This window comes from Orycteropus afer, unplaced genomic scaffold (assembly GCF_000298275.1).
Source record: "Orycteropus afer afer isolate SDZICR_OR568_19922 unplaced genomic scaffold, OryAfe1.0 scaffold00446, whole genome shotgun sequence".
NCBI classification, from domain to species: domain Eukaryota; kingdom Metazoa; phylum Chordata; class Mammalia; order Tubulidentata; family Orycteropodidae; genus Orycteropus; species Orycteropus afer.
Window position 1 is genome coordinate 2,300,241 of NW_006922033.1, and position 17,590 is coordinate 2,317,830.

Consider the following 17,590-nt stretch of genomic DNA (forward strand, 5'->3'; position numbering starts at 1 on the left):
AGTATCTAATCTTCATCAGTAAGTGCTTCAAATCTTCTTCACTTTCAGCAAGCAAGGCTTTATCACCTGCATACTGCAGGTTGTTAATAAGTCTTCCTCTGACCTTGATGCCACATACTTCTTCATATAGTTCAGCTTCTCAGATTATTTGCTCTGCATACAGATTGAAATAGTATGGTGGAAGGATACAACCTGGAGGCACACTTTTCCTGACTTTAAACCATGCAATATCCCCTTGTTCTGTTCAAACGACAACCTCCGGGTCTATGTACACGTTCCTCGTGAGCACAATAAAGTGTTCTGGAATTCCATTCTTTGCAATGTTATCCATAATTTGTTATGATCCACACAGTTGTATGGCTTTTTATGGTCAATAAAACACAGGTAGACAGCTTTCTGGTATTCTCACTGAAGATATATCATTAAGTTCTCCTGAATCTAATTGCCTTTTTTTTTTCTTAATCATAATGCAATGAAAAACCATGATTTTTCCTCTCACAACTTGCCTTTCTCCTCTAAACATGTATCCCACTCCCTTTTTCCTCTTTTCTTTGTTTAGACTAATATTAGTAAGGCTTTTTGAATATACAGACCCAGACAAGAACACACCTTCTACTTCTCCCCCAGAGAACTCTCCTGTGAATATCTGAAAATCCATGTAACTTGTTTTTAAACTATTTTCATGATTAAATGGGCATCTATCTTTTAATTCTTTCTGCTTCCTATTCTTAACTCCACATTTCTTAGTTGGGAAGGAGCTCAGAGGGGCTCTGTGGTGATTTCCTCCTTTTATAGGTAGGAAAACTGAGGCTTAGAAAGGACACCTGAGGTAGCAGAGGAAGGGGTTGGCCAAATGCTATCAGTGAGGCTAGCCTTTTCCATGTTACTTTCTAAATATGTTTCAATCAGCCCACCTCTTTATCCCTGCTGTCACCACCCTGGCCTAAGCCACCATCACCCTTTACCTGGACTTCTGCAATGGCATCCTAACTGTTCTCCCAGCTTCCATTCTTTCTTTCCTTAAATCCATTCTTCACGCAACCGTCTGAGTGGTCTTTTAAAACTGTCATAGTCTCCACTTCAAACCCTTCAGTTGCTTATTTTTGTCTTTATGACAAAACCGAAGCTCTTCAGTGTGGTCTATAAGGCCCTGGGTGGTTTAGGGCTGTTTACCTGTCTAGTCAGCTCATTTGCCTCTTGCCCCCTAGACTCCCACCATTGTACTTTCCAGTTCCAGGACACATTTGCTGTTTCCTCTGTCTGCAAAGGTCTTCCTCCAGCCCTGGAATCCTTTCACCCTTTGAGTCTTAAATTCAAGTATCACCACCTCAGGAGACCTTCTGACAACACCTATTGCTAGCAGCCTTGCTCCCTCTTTCTTTACCTGTTTAGTCACTCCCTCCCCCACCGTGCTTCTAACAGGCTGGCATTAGCTCATTGTTCTTTACTTGCATATAACCTTTGATCAGGTAGTGAGAAGGGACCAGTTCCTGCAGAAGGAGATCATGCTTGGTCAAGTAGAGGGTCAGTGCAATAGAGGAAGACGCTCAACGAAATGAGATGAGGTGCAACGATGGGCTCAAGCATAGCAAGGACTGGGAGGATGGCGCAGGACCAGGCAGTGCTTTGTTCTGTTGTACACAGGGTCGCTATGATTCAGAACTGATTGGACGGCACCTAACAAGAAGACCTAACCTTTACACACACTCCCCACGCTAACTCCATGAGGGTGGCAGGACTTTGTATGTTTCCTGTCCCATACCTGGCGCTGGTGCCTAGAACACCACCTGAGCCATCTGTGGCATAGTGACTGCCGGGTTCTCTGAGGCGCCTCCAGAGGTCTGGGGAGGTCAGATGACTCTCTCAAAGCTTGCTTCCAAGGACACTACACTTTTGGCACTCCCTGAGGGCCTTAGCCACTCTTGGGATGGAGAACTGTTACCTCACTCCACTGCCTGAGTCCCTGGAGAGCTCAGAGTTCAGCAACTTATCGCGGCGAGAGAGGGTAAGCCCCAGGAGTGGGCCGGTGGGCGAGAGAGCGGGAGGGGCGGGGGCCCATGGGGCGGGGCCTTCCGGGGGCGGGGCATCGCGGCCCCAGCCAATGGGGCACCGCGGCGCAGGGCGATCGGACGGCCTGGGCGGTGGCGCTGGCGCGCGGTGTGAGCAGAGCTCAGCTAAAGGGCCGCAGAGTCCGGTGACCGGCGGGCGCGCGGGCGGAGACACCCACTGGCACTGGCTTCCTGGCGGCTCGCATGGTAAGCACCGCGCTGCAGCCAAGAACACTTTGTGAGATTTCTGGAACCAGGGAGTTCCCACCCTCAGCCAGCGCTGTTGGTGGCGTACTCGCGCCCGGCTACGTCCCTAGAGCTCTGGCTGCGAGCCCGCGGGATGCGGGCGCGCAGAGGGGCCCGCGAGGAGCCTAGTCCCCCGGCTTCTCCATAAGCTGCCCGCCGGGCTGCTGCTGCCTGGCTCCGGGCCAGCCCCACGACGGACGAGTCAGGGCTGGCGTGCCGGGGGCTGCCCACGGGGTCTGGGAGCCGGAGAGGTCGGAGCAGGATGGGGTTGTTTAAGATCCTCTCCACCGGGCGCGCGCCGGGGCGGAGGAAGAGCCCGCGGAAGCTGGAAACTGTAGAAACGGGTCCTGTCCTTACACCGGCGTCCCGCACCTGCCTTCGGGTTCAGATCCCTCTTGACGTGTTGTCTTGGGGCATGTCATACCATCTCCTGTTCTGAGTCATCCTGGGCGCAGGAGGAAATCACAGGGAGGTTCCCTTGGCCAGGCACTTGATAGGACACTTGGTGCATTTATACAGCAGTTACTGAGCTCCTGCTGTGTGCCAGGCGCTGTGTTAAACCCTAAAGATAGAAGGGTAGAAGGGCTGTGTTGAAATTCCTGGGGTGAAGAAGGACAGTTCGAGGAACAATTACAGTGCAGTGCAAGGGACAGCAGATGGAGAGGAGGTGAACACTGAGTGGAACTTGGAGGAGGAGGAGGATTTGCCAGGTTGAAAGCCATGTGTGTTGGGAGTGCATGGGGTTGATGGGGTAGCAAGAATGCCAGGTAGGGTTTTGTGAGCTCAGGTAAAGGAACTGAACAGTGCAGTGCCCTAACATATTATCATTCTAGAACCCCAGCTGATCTGTAGAATGGGGCATGTTGTGGACAGAAAATGAACTATGCAGGACACTAGAGCATGTAGGAACCTTCAGATGCAGCCTTATAATACTTAGAAGGTTGTCCTCGGATAGAACAGGGTTGTGGAAAACTTCTGCTCAGTAAGCAGACCATTCTGGTGGCTCTGTGGACTGTGGGGTAGAGGCTGGGCCATCAGGAGACTCTTTAATTGCCGTTACTGTCTGGAGCTTAAGGAGCTCTGGTGGCATAGTGCCTAAGGCATTTGACTGCTAACCAGAAGGTTGGTGGTTCAAACCCATCAGTCACTCCACTGAAGGAAGACTGGGCGATCTGCTTCTGTAAAGATTTACCTCCTTGGAAACCCAAAAGGGGGTCGCTATGAGTCAGTAGAATCAATGGCAGTGAGTTTTTTGTTTTTTTTTTTAAATCTGGAGCTTAGTGTAACTATCATGCCCCTTAAGGCAGCCCCCTCTGCCCAGGAACCCTGTTTTCTGGCTTCTGGACATGGATTAGGGTGGTGAGAAGTGCTGGCCATATGATGCTTGCTTCTGCAACCTTAAATCATATTCGTATTGTTTCTGGACCTCGATCTTGTCATTTGGGGTGGTCCCTGGAGGGATGTGAAGTGGTGCTCTGCCTCCCTGCTCTGCTCTTCTGGCCCTCTCTGTGGCCATCCCCGCTCCTTGAGTCCCCCTTTCTTCTTCACAGAGGCCCAGGCTTGGCCCTGAGAGGCAGGGCTGTGGGTAAAGTGGAGTAACAGAGCAAAGGCTCCCTGTGAAGTTCACACCTGAAATTCTCAGTAGCTACATGCCTTTCTGAACATCAGTTTTTGCAGTTAAAAAGACATTGTAATGCCCGTATGCCATAGGTTGTGTTCTCTGGAAGGAGACTCAGGCTGAACTTAGTTCACAGAAGGATTCTTGGGAGTGTTTTCACTCCCCGAGGGTGTGGGGAGTGCGAGGAGCAAGACTGGGCAGGGGAAGAAGTTGACCTGTGAATGTAGTTGCAAGAGAGGCCTTAATCGATCCCATGGCCTTTGGACCCCCGACATTGACCGGCCAGTGGGTGCTGGCTGCTCCGTGCACGTGCATAAGCTTAGGTGAGGTGGCTCTCCTCAGCAGGGCAGTTCCTCAGCTGTGAGCATCTTACACTCCTGGCAGCTGAGGTGGAGAAAGAAGCATGCCTTGGTCTTGGAGGGGGATCCAGAGGTGTGTTATAAGATCTAATACACTGCCTCACAGGATGGGTTTGGGAAATGACGATGAATGACGGAAAGTGCTTCGTTCTGTGGCTGGTAAATAGCAGGCACTTAAAAAATGTTCCCTCTTCTTGTTCTTATAGCCCTTGACTGCATCTGAAAGTAGATTTGGGAGTTTGAGTTAAGAAAAATCAGCTTTTGTGAGGAAGTGGACTGTAAAATGCCACAATGACTGCTATGCAGCATTAGGTGCTTACTGCATACTTACAGCCTCCCCAGTTGTCTAATAATACTCCAAGGAAGGTACTTTTATTGTCCTTTCACAGGCAACGTAGTCTTTTCCAGAATGTGGAACCACAAAATAATAATAGTAACAACAATCACAGCTATATGATTTGTTACACTCTACAAGGGCTTTTATTGGTGGATTGATAATCGATTCATTTATTTATCCTGCTGTTCATTAAATCAATGTGTATGGAGTATCTTCTAGATGGTAGGCACTCTCCTAGGTGCAGAGGATACAGCTTAACTGAGGATATAGCTTATCTATTGGGGGACACAGACAGACATTACATATTTTTTCTTCACAAGCAAACACTGAAGGCTGGAACATAGCATCAGAGAGACAGGATGTGATAGAGATTAAGAGGCCTTTTGTCTATTGACTCCTTCTCATCCTTCCATTTCAATATCACCACTTCAGAAAGGCCTTCTGGGACCACCTTGTGTAAAGTAGGTCCACTTCCCTTTTATTTTACTTCATGGCATTTATTGATCTGCTTTGTTTACTCTCACGTTGTTGGTTCCCCACCAGACTGTAGGCTCCAGGGGATCATGCATTCTGCATCCCAGGAGCTTAGCACATCTTTCCTGAGTGAGGTAAATGAACAAAGAGAGGGTGGTCCAGGAAGGTCACTCAGAGGAGGCGATATTTACAGCAAGACTGAAGGGTGAGAAAGAACCAGCCATGCCAAAAACAGGGAAATAGCGTTTCAGGCAGAGGCAACAGCTTGTTCAAGGACAGTGAGGTGGAGGGCTGGAGCCCAGTATGATTGGAGCGTAATGGGCAAGTTGGAGGGAGAGCTTCGATGAGTTTGGAGAAATAGATGGGACCCTGGAGGCCATGCTTAGCTTGCACTTTATTCTAAGTGCAATGAAAAGTCATTGAAGGATTTTAAACTTTGGAATAACCTACTGTTAGAGTATGTATCTTTTTGTTGTCTGACTTGCCTCTGGAAGAAGGGTGTTCAGTAAATATTGGTGAGGTGGTTGATGCTTTAAAAGGTTTCCACTAGCTGCCAGGTGAAAAAATGGATCAGAGAGGAGAAAGATGGATCTTGTTACCAGTTAGGAGTTAGAGGTGTAGATCTGAGGAACATGCTGGTGTCTTGAAGTAGAGAATAGCAATGGAGTTGGAGAAAAGTATGATTTGAGATGTATTTTGGAGGTAAAATGGACAGGACTTGCCAATACATTAGATATTGAGGAGGAAGTAAAGGAAGGACTCAAGGATGATGGGAGCATCCTTCATGCTATGGAGGAGACTAGGTGAGGAACAGGTTGTGGTTATAGTTTTTGTTAGATGGCATTGAGGCAATTCCTTGTGACCCCATGTGACAGAGTAGAACTGCCCCATGGGGTTTTCTGGGCTGTCATCTTTAGACCAGCCAGTCTCTCTCCTGTGGAGCCATTGTGTGGGTTTGAACTGCCAACCTTTAGATTAGCACATCCACATGCGACAGACTCCATAAGAGTATGGAGGGGAAGTCTGAGCTGGAGATATAAATATCGCGGTTGTCAGCACCTAGCTGTCAGCCAGTGAAATGGATAAGATCTAGGGAGAGAGGGTGCAGGAAGCAAAGCAGATCCCAGATCATGCTTCAGTTTGATCCTCATCGTAGCCCTAGGTAGGTGGTGGTGTCCTCATTCCTAGATGAGGAGAAATAGGCCCAAAGAAATGACTTGCCCGAGGTCACACAGTTTGTTCGTGTGGCTTCCAGTCCTTTGCCTTTCCCTCTTCAGTTCGATTCCGTTTAAAACATCAGCTATGACCTTCTGCCCTTCCCTGGCCCTGTCTCTCCCTCACTGCCTCCTTCCTTCTTTCCTTTTGAATTGTGATTGAGTACTCCCGTGTGGCAGGCACTAGTCACTGGAGAAGGTAGCTGTGACTTTAATGTCATAGAATTTACATAGTGAAGAAACAACTGCAACCCACTGGCACAGGGGACCTTAGGACACAGGGCAGGCACATCTATCCCAGGATTGGGGGAGGAGAAAGCTTCCTGGAGGAAGAGACAGTTAAGCTGACAGCAGAAGCAATGAGCTTGGGAAAGGGAATGATTCAGAGATATAGGGTGTGATCCCTGAAATTTACTCTGGCAATTCACTATTCTTTTTGTTTCCCAGTTCATCGCAAGTTTTTGGAATTTTCCAGCTAATTAAGAAGTTCTGTGTTTTCTGTAACCTTGGAGGCAGTAGGTAGACAAATGGCTTGCTTTGATTTTAAGTGGGATCTTTAGGGATCTAACAAGGTAGGGTGGAAGCAACCAGGCTTTCAATGCCAGACTCCATCTCTTGACCAAGTGACCTACCCTCTTTGAATCCTACTCTGTACCTGTGAAGTGGGGCCAATAATGGCCTCTGCTCAGAGTAACAAATAAATGAGATGCTACAGTAAAGAGCAAGGAGCCCTGGTAGCGTGATTGTTAAGCATGTAGGTGCTGACTGGAAAGTTGATGGGTGGTTCAAACCTACCTAGTGGCTTTGTGGGAAAAAAGATCTGGCAGTCAGTTCCCATGAAGACCAGAGTCTAGAAAACCCTATGGGACAGTTGTGCTCTGTCTCATGGGGTTGCTGGGAGTTGGAATCCACTCTATGGCAGCCAACAGTAACAGCATAGCAAAGAGCTGTGCCCATGATAAATGCTCAGAAAAATGTAATTTCATTTCTCTCTGGAAAGGCAGAATTTCTGAGACCGGTTTTCCTGTACTCTGCATACTAAGTAAAAATAGTTACTCACAGTCCCCTATGAAGGTCCTGACTTAGATAGTTTGAGGTGGACACAGCAATCTACGTATTCTAAAAACACCCTAAATGGTTTTGACATGTGCAAGGTTCGAGCACCATTGGTTTAGACCAAATACTTGAGTCTTTGCTGTGATGAGCAGGAAAGGGTTAAGCACCTAGAAGCAGGATTTTGCCTTCTAGGAATGATTAGCCAATGACAGTGCTGACCGATGATGTAATGTCTCTGGCTGGCACTCCATTGGTTAAGTGTATTGTTTCTCTTGCTATGTGAGGACCCGAGCTGGAGCCTAAGTGTTAATGATTCTGTGACAGCAGATAGAGCTCCTGATGGTTATTTTTTCCCTCCATCCTCGCCTGCCAGGTGTGAGTGTGTAGCAGGGCCGGGCAGATTGTTGCCCTTCTTCCAGTAACAGCTGCACGTTCTTCCCATCACCCTCGCCTCCTTGCCGCCTCCCAAGCAGAGCACATGTCCCCATAGTACTACTACAGAGGAAGAGGAGGAGGAGGTGGAGGAAGAGCAGGAGGAGGATCCTTTAGTGAAGAGAGAGCCTTTTCAAAGTTCCACGCTGCAGCTTCTCCTTGCCATAGAGCCTGACACAGCCCTAGCTGCTCTGCCTAGAGGTGTCCTGCATGGACTTCTAAGCTGCCACTTGCTTCCCAGTCTTGTTCAACCTGGAGGAATCCCCAGAATCAGGAGGTGAGCCCAGGGTTTGAAGAGGGAGTGGGAGAGCTGGCCTTGCTTGGTTGGGATGGGGGCAGTGGAAGGAAACAGTTCTTGACTGAGGGTCAGGCAAAGGCCCATTCCCACTGCTGCCCTGGTGTGCTGTGTGATCTTGGGCAAGGCTGTCTCCCTCTCTGAGTCTGTTGCTTAAGTGTAACAACATAAGGCTTGGTTTAGGGCCCTCTGCGTTCTGGGAGACAATGGCTGAGGCATGTGCTCACCGGGAGCTAAAAGCAAACATGTCTTGGTGCCGCTTTCCATCAAATGCTTCCTGGAGATAAGTGCTTTTCTCTTGTAATCTGGAGCTGGAGGGTAACTGGTCAGCTTAGCGCTTTGTCCCTGGAGCAAGCTACCGCCCAGGCACCTCCTCTTACTGTCTGGGCTCCTTCTTCAGTGCTCCAGATCAGCCGCATGGCACTTGGTAGACCCTGGGCTGAGCTTTCTCCAGAAACTCCTGAATGATCTTAGGGGTTTTGATTATGTCTTTTGGGGGTGCTTTAGGTCCTGGAAGGCGCCTTAGTGATGCGGTGGTTAACCTTCGGCTGCTAACCCAAAGGTCAGCAGTTTCAACTCACCGGCTGCTCTGCAGGAGAAAGGTGAGGCATTCTGCTTCCATGAAGATTTACAGACTTGGAAACCCTATGGGGCAGTTCTACCCTGTCCTATACGGTCACTATAAGTCAAAGTCAACTGGACAGCAGTGGGTTCATTGTTGGGGTTAGATCCTTGACCCCAGTTTCCCTTGAGTTTGGGCCCTTTGCTGGCTGTCCCAGACTGGAGCTTTTAGTATTATGAGTAGCGCTGCTGTGATGTGTTCTTGTTTGTGTTTAATGGGGCACGAATTACTGCCCCAGCCTGAAACTTCTCACCTTGTCCAGAGAGGTTCCTAATGCAAGCATGGCTGCCTTGAGGTATAAATTGAAAACAGTGGGAATGAGGGAGGAGGAGAGTAACTGGAAAGGCTGCAACCAGAAACTGTGGCTGCATATTAATTCAGGGACACCTGGCATTTCATAGACTTACCGTGATGTGACGGAGCCCTGGTGGCGCACTTGCTAGGTGCTCAGCTGCTAACCAAAAGCTTGTTCTGTCCTAATCCACCGGCAGCTCCGCAGGAGAAAAGACATGAGATCTGCTCTCATAAGAATTACAACCTAAGAAATGCTACAGGGCAGTTCTACTCTGTCACATAGGGTCACTGTGAATAGGAATCAAATCCGTGGCCCACAGCAACACTGTAATGCTACATCTTCCTTCTGTAAGCCTCCAACAATATACATAAATAAAAGATTCTCTCATTTTTATTTTTTAGATTTTAGTTCTAAGTGGGGGTTCTCAATTTCTTTAGGATGAGTATTAGCTGCAGAGGGTCCTCTGTGTGTCTCGTGTGGCCCTTTGCTCCTGTAGCCCTTTGTCCTAGTCCAGGCTTTGTTGCTGAAAAGCATGTAGGTTCTTGAGCAGGTCACTGCGCTTCTCTGAGCCTCAGTTTCCTCAGTTGGTAAGAGGGAGTTGGACTAGCTGATTTTTAGAGCCCTTTTAGGGCAGGTTATCTACCTAGTGCTTTAGATGACAGTAAATCATTGAGTCTATTGATTCAGTGGGTTCAATGGGTACAAAATGTTTGCTAAGAGGTATGCAGCACACGTTCTCTGAGTGCTAGGTGTTTTGCACATGTTTTACCTAATTTAAACCTCCCAACAGCCCCAGGAGTAGGTGGAATTAACCCCAGTCTACTGATGTAAGGAGCTCTGATAGCATAGTGCCTAAGGCATCTGACTGTTAACCAGAAGGTTGGTGGTTCAAACCCACCAGCCACTCCTCGGAAGAAGATTGGGCAATCTATTTCTGTAAAGATTTAGCACCTTGGAAACCCAATGGGGGTCGCTGTGAGTCAGAATTGACTAAATAGCAGTGGGTTTGGTCTTTTTTGGTCTACTGATGCAAAAATCAGGACTGGTGGAGGTTGAAGGACTTGCCCAAGATCATATATGTAATATACATCAAAGGTGATATTTCAGCCAGGGCAGGTGCATATACTGGGCCTGTGGGACATGGCAGGATAATGGTGGTGCTGGAGCTAGAATCCTTGTCAGTCCCTGCCTCCCCACTTGCTCTGCTTTGACTGGTTCTACCAGGTTCTTTGTGGTTGCTGCTAGGTGCTGTTGAGTAGATTTCAACTCCTAGTGACCCCGTGTGACACAGTAGAACTGCCCCATAGGGTTTTCTAGGCTCTGGTATTTACAGAGGCAAATCACCAGTCTTTCTCCCAAGGAGCCGCTGGGTGGGTTTGAGCCTTTCAGTTAGCAGCTGAGCACTTATTCGTTGTACCATTAGAGCTGGTTTTAAGGTCGACTAGTTCAGCCAGATTATGGTGGATTATCCAGTTTACTGTGTGTGACTGCAGAAGATTACTGGGTGCTGGGCCTGAAAGGGACTTTCTAATTATTTGGTCCAGGCTTCTGAATTTATAGGTGAGAAAAACAGAGGTCCGGAGAAGGTAAATGGCTTGTTCCATTTCACTATGCTAGTTAGTCAGTAGACGGCAGGGTTCCTTGTCTTAGGTTTTTGGAATTGTATTGCTATTAATGAGATAAGAACAAAACTTTCATTTGACAACTTTGAGATGATTTAACTTTAGTTATTCTCACCTCTGAGTCACTATGAGTCAGAATTGACTTGCTGGTGGTGGGTTTGGGTTTTGGTTTGGTATATTCTTACCTCCAAGCCCTTTGCAGTGCCAGAGATTGGAGTAAGACTCCCTGTGCACCTGTTCTCCTCTTGGCATTGTGGCAGCTGTCTGAGACTTGGGAGGAGGGTAGCATGCAGAATGTGAGACCTGGTCCACTTCCTTGAGGAGCTTCAGGGTGGATGTGTGTGTTTCATGAGGATACGATGGTTCAGGTTATTTGTCAGCTGGGCAAGGCTATGATTCTCAGCGCTGTGGCAGATATTATGTGATGTGATGTGAGCGGCCAGTCAGTTGAAAGGGAGTTTCCTTGGGGGTGTGGCCTGCATCCAGTATATATGGATGTTTTGGCAAAGCTCATCCAATCTTGATCCTGCTTCCATCTAGTCATCCTCTGACCTCTGGTTCTTGGGATGTGAGACAGTAGCCTACCATCTGACCTGCAGATTTTGTGTTCGTAAGCTCCTCCAACCATGAAAGTCAGGAGAAGCCTCTAGCCTGACTGATTTGGGACTTGCCAGTGTCTACTACAACTGTGTGAGAAACTTCCTTGAGATTGATCTCTCTCTGTATATATTTTTATATACACTTCACCATTTTTGCTCCTCTAGAGAACCCTGCCTGAGACAAGGGGTCTAGCTCACAGGTCAGCAGTCTTTTCCAATGGATGGCAGACACCTTGATCCTTTCCCTCTGTGTGTGGCTGTTATTAGATCCCATTGAGTCACTTATCTATTTATAACAACCTTATATATGTGACAGAGTAGAATTTCCCCACAGGGTTTTCTAGGCTGTAATTTTTACAGGGGCAGATCACCAGGTCTTGCTCCCTCCTGCAGAGCCACTGGGTGAATTCTAGTTGCCAGCCTTTCAGTTAGCAGTTGAGTGCTTAATTGTTGTGCCACCAGGGCTGCTGTGTGTAGCTAACTTAACTTATGCCACTGTAAGAACACTTGCTGCATGACGTGTGGTCCCTGTTCCCTGTCTTCCCAACTATGCAGCATGTTTCCAGGGCACACTTCTAAAAAGTTGAAGCAAATTAATTTGTGGAGCTGTCTAATTGGGGCAGAGGGATTGTCAGCATCTTGCGTGTGCAGAAATATATGTTCTGAAATTTTTTTTTTAAAAATCAAGTAACTGTTTAAAAGTACGGTAAATATACTTGGCATTTATTGATCTTTCCTTAATGTTAAAGTATCATTCTGATGTTGTTAGGTGCATCAAATTGGTTCTGACTCATAGTGATTCTTTGTGCAACACAGGGAAACACTGACCAGTCCTGCAGCATCCTCACAATTGTTGCTGGATCTGAGCCCATTGTCGCAGCTACTGTGTCAGTCTGACTTGTTGAGGGTCTTCCTCTTTTTTGCTGATCTCTACTCTATCAAACATTATGTCTTCTCCAGGGACAACATGTCCTAAGTACATAAGATGAAGTCTTACCATCCTTGCTTCTAAGGAGTGTTCATTCTGACTATGCTTCTTCCAAGACACATTTGTCCATTCTTCTGGCAGCCCATGGTACATTCAGTATTCTTTGCCAACATCGTAATTCAAAGGCATCAATTCTTCACTCTTTCTTATTCATTGTCCAGCTTCCACATTCGTATGACATGATTGAAAATACCATGGCTTTGGTCAGGTGCACCTTAGTCATTCTGATACCAGGCTTCAAATATTCAAATGATTATCATAGGAAGGAGGGGTCATAATTACTCTGCAGGGCTGGAGGGCAAAGCTAGCAGCTGCTGGGCAAGTTGGAATTGTCTGGACAGGGAGCAGGTAGCAAATAAATACAGGAAGTGTTCTGGTGGCAGGAGATGTCCAAAGGGATAGTGTCCATCTTCCACATCATCCCTGCCACTGGAAGTGTTTGAAAACCCTCAGGGATTTCTGCTCTGGAAAGGCGTGGCACTTGATAGCCTGTAACTTTCTCTCTTGGTCTGAGAATTCTTGATTATCTATCAAGGACTAAATGAGAAGAAACCTGCAGAACAGCAGAACTGCATATTACTCAGTTTTTAGGTTCCAAAGCCACAGTATGCAGTGAAAATCATTACCCTTGAAAATGATCATTGGAAGTATTTTAACTCAAAGAAAGACACTGGGAGGAGCACAAGAGTTAAAGGCAACAAATGTAAACACTATTACATACACAATCCTGCAATAAGAGTAATAACAATAATCTGTGAGTGGGAGCTCTGGTGGAATAGTGCCTAAGGCACTGACTGCTAACCAGAAGGCTGGCTGTTCAAATCCACAGCCACTCCTCAGAAGGAAGACTGGACAATCTATTTCTGTAGAGATACTGCCTTGGAAACCCAACGAGGGGTCACTATGAGTCAGGATAGACTTGACGGCAGTGAGTTTAGTTTGGTGGTTTATGAGTGGATACATAGATAGACACATAGACACTCAAACTGACTAGGGGTGGGAAAGCAGATGGAGCTTAAATCCACAAATATATATAGGTTTGATAGAGGACATTTCTACACATGTATTTATATATGCTGCAAATATATCCTTGAGTATAGTAGAACATACAGGAGGCAAAGTTACAAAAACTTCTTAGCCATGTCAGACACCTTGTGGGAATGTGTCACGGGGCCTGGGGCCTCAGGGCCATAGTCTCAGGGGACACTGAGGTCAACTGGTATAACATAGTCCACAAAGACAGTGTTCTACATCCAACTTTGGTGAGTGGCCATCTAAGGTGCAATTATGGTCTCTTCCTGGCTGAAGCAGAGAAGAGTGAAAAAAATAAAAGATGCAAGGAAACAATTAGTCCAGAGGACTAATGGATCACATGAACCCCAGCCTTCACGTCCCTGTAACCAGAGGAACTAGCTAGTACCCAGCTCCCTCTGCTGACTGCTCTGAGAAGGATCATGGTATGAAATCCTGGGTAGAGTGGGAGAAAAATGTTGAACAAAACTCAGAATCATAAAAACATCCACACTTACTGATCTGACAGAGACCAGTGGAACCCCTGAGACTATGACCCTTAGACCCCTTTAAGCCAGGAACTGAACTCGCCCATCTGAATCGACTTTCAGCCAAATGATAAGCAGGCCTATGGAGTGAACAACACCACTAGGGAGGTATCCACTTCTTAGAGCAAACAATCATATGTGATCAAAAGGGTAGCATTTGCCCAAGGATAAAGCTCAGAAGGCAGGAAGGGAGAGGTAAGAACTTGGAAGGACAGGAAAGAAGAACTAAGGGAAATGCTAAACTCAATGGCAAATAACAACAACAGCCTTCAAGGAGCTCACACTCTGGTGAAGGGATTGAGAGTTGGAATTAACTCAGAGCTCATGAAGATAGTATTTTTTTTACCATCGAGTTGGTCCCGACTATGCTACCAGAGCTCCCACAGGTAGTATTAGAGGAGCATAAGTGAGGAAGAAAGTACTAAGTTTAAGGTTTTCAGAGCCAGCTCTCCAGACAGATGTTCTTTGTTGTTATGTGCCGTCGAGTTGTCTCCGACTCATAGCGACCTTCCTTGGGTTTCCGAGGTGGTATCACTATGGAATTAGATTGCCCAATTTTCCTTCCAAGGAGTGGCTAGTGGGTTTGAACTACTAACCTTTTGGTTAGCAGTCAAGTGCCTTAGGCACTATGCTACCAGAGCTCCCTCTTAACAGCTGCATTTTTAAAAGCTCCTCAGCTAATTCTTAAACACATTTTAAAGTTTAGTGTGTGTAAGAATTAGCTGAGGAGCTTTTAAAAATGCAGCTGGCTAGGTCCCTATCCCAAAAATGGAGGTCTGGGGTTAGCAAGTTCAACAATCATTCTATGTAGGTTTTTGGTGGACCACATTCTAAAAAATTCTTAGGGGAGCTTCAAAGACTTCAGAGAAGAAGTGATGTTTGGAATAGGATTTCAGAGTTTAGTGGGAATTCTGACTTGGAAAAATTTGGGAAATGGACAGCCAGACAGAAAAACAGGGAAAGAAGTTTAGAAGAATGATAGAGTATGTGTGGAGCCTAGAGTAAGAATATGTGATAGTAGGTATGGTAGTTAAATTTGTGTGTCAACTGGGCTGAGCCAGGTTGAGTGGCTGGGCCCCTGGATGTAGTTATTACCCATGATAAGACTGGTAATTAACTCCATGGCAGACTCTGTTGGAGCAGCTGAGTAACTGCTTTAGGGATGTGGTCTGCTTCCCATATATAAGAAACAGCTTTGGGAATGGTCTCTAGCCTTTTGGCACACTTGAACCCTGCATATAGCCAAGTCGTTGTTCAACAGCCTGCCATGCCCTTCCAATCTTGGGACTTCATCTGGACTTGAATTAGTGGCCTGCCAGGTTGTTTGGTCACATTGGGACTGTGCCTTTTTACTTGTCAACCTTGGGCTTATCAGCCTCAGCAGCCAGCAGCTGAGTAAAGAAAAGCCTCCAGCTTCAGGGGGCTGGGAACAGGAGGCAGAGCTGAAGCCCAAGGTTGAGGGTCTTTCACCCAGCCCTAGAGCCTGGCACTTTGAACTCAGACTTAAAGCCTCCAAAATTATAAGAAAAGAGAAATAGTAATACATATTTTAACTTTTATTATGGTGAAAACATATACAACAAGACAAACTCCTGTTTGTTCAAGCCATTCCATTTGTGGATATTCCTATCAGAGTGGCACTAGGTAACCAAAACAGTGGGTGAAAATGATGATATGCCTCACCAAAGAGTACATGTGTGGCTTAGTGGTGGCATGGGAGTGACGTGATTTCATGTGCTCAGTGCATCTACAGTGACTGAAACAATTTACCAGCTTCCCAGTTACTAATATGCATGGCCTGCCATGGTGAGATGAATGAGGTAGTTCCAAGGCTAGGTATGCAGAATTGCTGTTGGGCTTTTAAAGCCTCTTGTGATGAAACACCTTTGAGGAAAATTACCACTACACACATTGATGGGGAGAGTTGTCAGGTACAATCTGGTAAACTTCAGAAATAGAAGAGGCAGCCTCTGCACTAGGGTAGCCAGGGTTTGGGGTGTAGAGTTGACTTCTGTATCAAAGCTGGGCCCCAAAGTTATGGATTTGGACTGGGCTTCCCATAGCACAGAGTACTTCATCTAGGCTGCACCAGCAGTAGACTGAGCTTCTAGGGGTGGTGTGTGCAGAAGTGTACAGAGGGATGCCCTGTACCTAGGACCACTTTGGACCTTCCTTGAAGCTCTCAGGCTCTGAATTTCCTTCTCCTATATCATCCTATTTTCCAAGGATGGCCATCCTTCCTGTGACATAAAAACTGGTTTATTGGACACTTACAGCACGCCAAGCATAGTTCAAAGCACTTTATGTGGATTAACTTGTTAAATTCTTACTCTATGACTAAGCTGTAATTATGATCCCTGCTTTATGGTAGGGAAACTGACACACAGAAAGGTTAATGACTGGCCCAAGGTTATAGTACTAGAAAATAAAAGAGCTGGGCTCCCAGGTATTTATTTATTTATTTTTACTTCAGAGCCCTTATTTTTAACCACTATGCTATACTAATCCTCCAGAAGTATCCAGAGTATGAGAAGGAGGAGGAAGAGTGATAGTGATAGTAGCGGCAGCTAGCCAGTGACCGGTTACTGTTGAGTTGAGTCATGGCAGCCCTATTCGTGTCAGAGTGGAACTGTGTATCACAAGGTTTTCAGTGACTGATTTTTTTGGAAGTAGGTATCAGGCCTTTCTCTTTTCCTTTTACTTTAACTTTTATTGTGGTGAAAACATACACAGCAAGACATTCGCCAACATAACAACTTCTCCATTTATAGCTCAGGGACACTGATAAATTTTTATGTTGTGCCATTATTATTGCTATCCTTTTCCAAAAAATTCCATCACCATTAGCATAAACTCAATGCCCTGCAAACAACCCCTCCCCCCCCCATTAGCAGGCCTTTCTTCAGAGACCCTTCTTGGTGTACTCAAACCTTATTTGCATTACTCAGGGACATCAGCAGCTGCAGATAGCATACATATAATTCTTATTATGGACCAGTCACTGTTTTATGTGTTATTCTTGGCGTTATTCCATGCAGGAAATATTTCAACAATAAATTTTTATGTTAAAAAGTTTTTTCCTTTTTGATTTTATCCTTTGGAGTTAATACTTCCTATTTTTACTATTCCTTATCTCGTTAATAAAAATATGGATGTATTTTATGAAGTTTGAAAGGGCGATATTAAGTATTAAAGTATTATTATGCCCTAAAGGGTTGTGATTATGTGTGAGACTGTTTGCCCTTACACCAAACAGCCACGGTACCGTGTTTTTAGAGTTCTCCATCTGCTTTTTCCCCCACCTTCCTCTCTTTCTAGCAGCCAGTATACTATCCTCCAGTAAAATTCCTTCTGATTTACCAGGTCTGTTTGGTTGAAATCAAGGAAGGCAAATGGCTGACTATAAATGCACTGCTTCATAAGGAAGAATTGATAGGATCTGACTGAAAGGATTTCCTCCTTTAAAGTTCAGAGAGAGAGAGAGATCCTGTAGACTGGTGCGCCTAACGGTCTTCACTATTCATTATGTCCAGTGAGTAGTTGGGTTTGCTCAAGATAGTGTCAGAGTATGATGTGATCTGGGAGAGAAAGTTTTGAACTTTCCTTTGGCATAAAGAGAGGGAGCTCTGAAGAGGGTTCCTGAGCACCATAATAGCTGATCTGAGCTCTGAGAGATGGATGGAGTTCACTGGGCCAGTGGGGTGAGGAGGGGCTTAGAGAAGAATGAAAAAGGATGGCATTGCAGAAAGGAGAAGAGCATGTGCAAAGACATAGGACTACATGGAAGGTTAGCGGATCAGTGTTAGTATAATGTGTAAGGACACCG